Source organism: Penaeus chinensis, chromosome 42 (genome assembly GCF_019202785.1).
Source record: "Penaeus chinensis breed Huanghai No. 1 chromosome 42, ASM1920278v2, whole genome shotgun sequence".
Lineage (NCBI taxonomy): Eukaryota > Metazoa > Arthropoda > Malacostraca > Decapoda > Penaeidae > Penaeus > Penaeus chinensis.
Genome location: NC_061860.1, coordinates 1050117 through 1056828, shown reverse-complemented (window position 1 = coordinate 1056828; position 6712 = coordinate 1050117). Strand labels below are relative to the sequence as shown.

Genomic DNA, 6712 nt, shown 5'->3' with positions numbered 1-6712 from the left:
CACCACATCCACCCTCTCCTCCTCCCTTCCCCCCTTCCTCCTCCCCCTCTCCTCCTCCATCTCCACTTTTCCTCCTCCTCCTTTCTCCTCCTCTCTCCTCCCCTTCCTTCTCCCCTTTCCCCCTCATACCTCCACCCCCTTTTCTTCCTCCACCACCAACCTCCCTCTCCTCTCCTCCCTCCTACCTCCTCCTTCCTCCTTTCCCCCTCCTCCTCCCCTCCTTTTCCTTACCTCCCCTCCTCTTCCTTCTCCTCCTCCTCCTCCTCCTCCTCCTTCTCCTCCTCAACCACTACCTCAACCTTCTCTTCCTCCTCCTCCACCATCTCCACCTTTACCTCCTCCACCTCCTCCTCTTCCTCCACCACCACCTTTATCTCCACCTCTACCGCCTCCTCCTCCACCGCCGCCGCCTCCAGCTCCTCCTCCTCATCATCATCCACCTCCACCTCCACCTCCACCTCCACCTCCACCTCCACCTCCACCTCCACCTCCACCTCCACCTCCACCTCCACCTCCACCTCCACCTCCACCTCCACCTCCACCTCCACCTCCACCTCCATCTCCACCTCCACCTCCTCCTCCACCTCCACCTCCACCTCCACCTCCACCTCCACCTCCACCTCCACCTCCACTTCCACATCCACCTCCACCTCCACCTCCACCTCCACATCCACATCATAAAACAATCAAAATAGATAAGTTAACCAAACAATAAGAAACGTTTTCTGTAATGAAGTGGGAAATTGAAAGGGGAAACAAAAGTATAAAATAAATAGTACGCCCGCATCGAGTACCAACCTAAAACGCTTGAAATATCTTATATAACAATATTGTACAGTATTGTACAGTACTTTATTGCTTTGTATGAGGGTTTTTTTTTCATGACAAATCCGAGTCCTCCAGAGTCCGTTATGCGTTGCCAATTTTTCCTTTCCTGAAATTAGGCAAAATAATTAAACAAACAGATAATCAAATGAGTGACGTCATCGTTCGCCTGGCGAAACAATCTTCATAAACTATATATCCCCTGTTTGCAGCTTATACTTCTTTTGGATAGTCCATTCACATACAGTTCTTCCTTGTTTGGGTGTAGGTAGCCTGATAAGCAGTGTCGTTGGGAGGCCTACTATTCGCACATTTCACTCCTGTTAACATGACTATCCTTTTTCATAGCGCCTAACTCATTTCATGAAGGGTGTAAAGAAATATAACGCGCTGATATGCATTTTTGAGACATTACTAAGTATAGATGGTCAAGGTTTTTTCTTTCTTTCTTTCTTTCTTTCTTTCTTTCTTTCTTACCTTCTTTCTTTCTTGCTTTCTTGCTTTCTTTCTTTATTTATTTCTTTCTTTCTTCTAATCTATAGCGCAGGATGTTTCGCGCAAGAGATTTTAAACGAGTAAATTTAGGAACTGAGCCTCATAGTTTAAGTATAATCATGATCAAAACTCTACGATCGGATGACTCCCCCTGCCTGCCAAGTGTCAAGAAGCAGAGGTTGTCAAGTTTCTCAGGTGGTGGAGGTTGTCAGGTGTCAAGTGGTGAAGTTTTTTAAGTTGTCGAGGTTCTCAAGTTGTCATATGCCAGAGGTTGCCAAGCTGAAAAGGATATCTAATTGTCAAGCTATCAATTCCCGGAGCCGTCAAATGGCGGGGCTGTCAAGAGGTGGAGGTCGTCAAGCGGCGGATTTTTTATCAATTTGATGGGTACGTTGACAGGTGGGATTATACGTTAACCCGAGTACTGATGCAGCTGCAGAACTATTCAATATCTCATACATATCCATATTCAATATCAATATAGCTATCACGTTTTCTCTGTTGTTGTTTTGATTTATGTTTCCCTTACTTATAAAGTAACTTACCATAGCATTAATCGAAAGCATCTGTTTACTTTACGCTTTATTTTTAGGCCTTTGTTTGAATGACATAACTTTACCAATGATACAAATTGAAGTTGAACCCTGCGTGAATATTAGTGGCAGAATACACTGACTCACTGGGGCCTTGGTTAACGAAGCCAAGGAGACCGAATTCCTGCCTTTGTTCCAGCATGTCGATCACCCGACTTGCCTGTGGTACAAAAATGGCGTTAGCGTGAAGTGAACAATGACAATATCTAGTACTAATGCTACAAATGAGTGTAGATATAGATGATGATGATAATGGTAGTTTCAGTCATAATAACAGTAACAATATTCATAAAATGATTAATGATAATGGTGGTTGTATCGTCCATGCAGAAATTCTTCCTATTTAACAAGGAGAAACGTCAAAAGCCAGGGCCATGTGGTAATCTTATGGTAGTCTTACAGTTCTATAATAGTCTTATTTCAGGCCATATGTGTAATCTTGCAGCAGTCTTATGCCGCCTTACACCTGTTGTATATGCAGTCTCGTAGCAGTCTGATATGTCTCGCAAGACTTATATATCAATCTCACGGCAGTCTTTTAAAGCGTGCAAAATTGGGCAAGCATTTAAGAGACAACCTACAGCCATGGACGACGAACCGCAAACGGCAGAAGGGAATCGACCAGAGCAGCAGACGACGCCGCAAATCACGTTCCTCTGCAAATCGCTGTTAAAATAGAAAGAGATTGGGGATGAGATTAGGGGTGACTTAATTTAGGGTAAGGGGGATTCGGTGATTGTGATGCTGTGAGAAGGAAAGTGAGGTGGGATTTGATGATTAGGATCTCGTGGGAATGATGGAGAGATGGGAACTGGTGATTGTGATGCTGAAGGGGGAATTGATGATTGGGATGATATTGTCTTTGATTGTGAGGTGGGATTCGGCGACTGTGATGCTGTGGGGATGATGGTGAGATGGGATATTATTGTGTTAGGGATGGTGATTTGAATGATGAGGGAATGCTAATGTGATGAGATCAGCTGTATGTGCACATTGCCTACACGACTTGGATTTTTTTTAGTCTTTACCATTAATGCACACTTACGCGTGCGCGCACACGCACACTCTCTTTCTCTCTCTCTCCTCTCTCACTCTCTCTCCTCTCTAATCTCTCTCTTTCTCAATCTCTCTCTCATAGAGAATTAACGTATTTTTAGCCATTTAAGCTGCTAAAATCAGTGAGAACTAAGATCACCCTCCGCCGGGAATTAAGATCCCTTGGGCTTCCTGTTTCATTCAAGAGCATCTCCACCTATTTCCAATTAGACACAGTTAAGAGAATCTAAGGCCTAGATAGCTCAGCTGGGAGAGCGTTAGACTGAAGATCTAAAGGTCCCCGGTTCGATCCCGGGTCTGGGCACTTTCGAACCCGCAGCGGACGCAGGACCCGGATGGACTTCTGTCACCTGTGGGGCTCGATTCCGGGTCTTCTGTGGCCCTCGCTGCGTAGTGAGAGAATTTCAGCATTAGGATTGGTGCTGTCTCAGGATTGCAAAGGTATCTCGTCGTGTTGTCTTGTTTTTTTTTTTGTTTTTTTTTTTCTTTTTTTTTTTAATCTAATTCAGTTATATGTATATATATACAAGCATATAAACTCGCACACATATATAGGGCCGTGAACAGAAGGGACAATGCCCTAGAGGTCAGTGTTCGGAAAAACAATTTTGAAAGTCAATTAAATTTCATCCAATAACACTTCATGAAATATAGTTTTTTTTGTGACCAAAAAGACTGTGTTACATCAGTATAATCATTTTATAGACATTAACGAAAATAACGAATATTTTTAATAATAAAAATGTATTTTTTGCTAATTAATTGATAAATGATAAGATAAAATTATTCCTCCTAAATCGACTTCTAAAGCATTTATACTAATTAATGGCCTAAAAATGTAAATTAATACATTCCGTTGACAATAATTCTGTAATACTTTCATTTCAAGTTTTTTGTTCTTTGTAACTGTAAAATCTGTTACCCATCAACTGGAAATGGTAAATGACTTTCAGGAAAATACAGAATAGTAAAAGCGGCCAACGTGAAGCTTCCGTTGCCATGAACTCAAAATGGAGCCATTGAGTTGGATTTCAAAGTGATGCTCGGGTGGCGTCCCTAATGCACTGATGACACTAGCCTTTATGACACTTATAGAAATAAAAATATCCATTTCGGTGGTAGGCTCATCTCAATTGCTATTTTTGGACATTGGCCCTTCTAGCTCTCGGCCCTAGTTATGTATATGTGCGTCTGTAAGGCCGAAAGCTAGAAAGGCTACACAAACACACATGCTTATGTATTGTGTACATATACAATACATACTGCATAATATATATGTATATGTGTATACTTATAAACAAATGTATATGTACACACACACACACACACACACACACATATATATATATATATATATATATATATATATTTGTATATATTTATATATATGTATGTGTATGTGATCACTATGAAAATATTCATACACATAAATACATAATATATATCATACATGCATTTGTTTGAATAACGTGCATGTGCATCAGAGACACTGACATGACCCCTTCAGGACCATTAAACGAAACCTGGCCCTCCCTCCCGGGGGCGACTCCCTGGCACCGCCGAGGTCAATTCCAGCTCGTGGCAAACCACGAGTCATTACTCCGGAATTCTAGCTCTGCTGGAACGCCTATACCTCGCTTCGTTTATATTCCGTTGCGACCTGGCTTTATAAATGTATTATTTATTTTGCTCTGTTTGATTCATCGTTGTACTTGTATCACATAGTGTGTATAAATCTTTAACGTTATAATATATATATATGTATATATATATGTTTGCAGTGTTTTCGACGCCTGAGTGGTTTAATATGAAGGTTAACTTATATTCATACTCATTCCAATCACTTACAACTTAATACTTACAACAGTCCTTCTAAGGAGCACTAGACTTCCCTTGATGATGGAATATGATGCCCTTCACCCCAGCGCCTCCGATCCCGCCAAAAGTGCCCAGACCCGGGATCGAACCGGGGACCTTTAGATCTTCAGTCTAACGCTCTCCCAACTGAGCTATCTAGGCAGTTTGATAATGTGTTTATGCATATACACATTTGTCCTAATTTTGTGATACATACACATTTATATATATATGACAGCATGATTTTTAAATTATATAAATGGCCTGACGAGATATAAGAAACACAAGTATGAATTCGTATATGATGTATAAAGGTTGATAATAATAATACTAATAATATTAATGATAATAACAATAGTGACAAAAGGCAATAACATTAATGATAATAACAATAGCAACAAAAGATAATATTATTAATGATAATAACAATAATAACAAAAGAACAGTCAAAATATTCCATATCTAAGCATCTTTCTGACAGCGCTTTTTGAGGTCTATGGTGGAGGCAAATGCTCATTGGGGTTCTATGGATAGAAAACACAGTAACAAACACAAACACGCGCATAAACACGAACACACACACAAACAAAATTATCAGTAAATTCTGCCTTATTAATATCCCAAGCGTATCTTTATCTTGACAAAAAAGGAAAAAGAGAAAGGGAAATAAGATATAAGACACATATGAAAATAAGTATAAAGATAAATATAAAAATATAGTACGGTTTGCCTGCCAAGTCTCTTAATCAAGAACGAAAGTAAATGTCCAAATTTCTTTTACTCCTATCTTTAATTGTAAATATGTTACCTGTAAACTAAAAATGGTAAATGACTATCAGGAAAATGCAGAATAGTAAAAGCGGCCAACGTGAAGCTTCCGTTGCTTTGTACTCAAATTGAAGCCACTGAGTAGGATTTCAAAGTGATGCTCGGGTTGCGTCCCTAATGCACTGATGACACTAGCTTCTATGACACTTATAAAAGTATAAATATCTAGCTCTCGGACCTAGATATGTATATGTGCGTCTGTAAGGCCAAAAGCTAAAATGGCCACACAAACACACATGTTTGTGTATATGTATTGTGTACATATACAATATATACTGCATAATATATATGTATATGTGTATACTTATAGACAGATGTATATGTACACACACACACACACATATATATATATTTGTATACATTTATATATATATGTGTATGTGTGTTATCACTGTGAAAATATTCATACACATAAATACATAATATATATCATACATACATTTGTTTGAATAAAGTGCATGTGCACCAGAGACACTGACATGACCCCTTCAGGACCATTAAATGACTCTAGCAACCGTATCTGTCTGACCCATTCGCCTCCTTCCGCAGAGGTAATCATCTCCAGGTCAGAGGCACAGAATGTCCCGACTGGCCGCGTCGGCAGGTGCGAGTGAGCCGTCACAGGAAGCTCGTCCCTCCCGTTCCTCCTCGGGCCTGAGCTGCCCCGACCTGCCAAGGGAAATCGCCTTCGGTTCCTGCCCGTCTGCCCGACCCGGTGGCGGAGAATACCCGTCTGCTCGTCCATGGGGCGGGGTCGGGCTGAGGTCAGCCTGGCCCTCGACCAATCCGGAGCAGGACGAAACCTGGCCCTTCCTCCCGGGGGCGACTCCCTGGCACCGCCGAGGTCAATTCCAGCTCGTGGCAAACCACGAGTCATTACTCGGAAATTCTAGCTCTGCTGGAACGCCTATACCTCGCTTCGTTTATATTCTTTTGCGACCTGGCTTTACAAATATATTGTTTATTTTGCTATGTTTGGTTCATCGTTGTACTTGTATCTCATAGTGTGTCTAAATATTTAACGTACACACACACACACACACACACACACACATATA

At 41.1% G+C, this 6712-nt stretch overlaps 2 non-coding genes across 2 annotated transcripts; one reads left to right on the top strand and one right to left on the bottom strand.

Moving 5' to 3' along the window:
- Positions 1–3200: 3200 nt before the first annotated feature.
- Trnaf-gaa lies at positions 3201–3273 on the top strand. The gene has a single exon. It is a non-coding gene; the product is annotated as a tRNA-Phe (tRNA).
- Positions 3274–4915: 1642 nt separating this feature from the next.
- Trnaf-gaa lies at positions 4916–4988 on the bottom strand. Its single transcript has one exon. It is a non-coding gene; the product is annotated as a tRNA-Phe (tRNA).
- Between the last annotated feature and the right edge of the window lie 1724 nt (positions 4989–6712).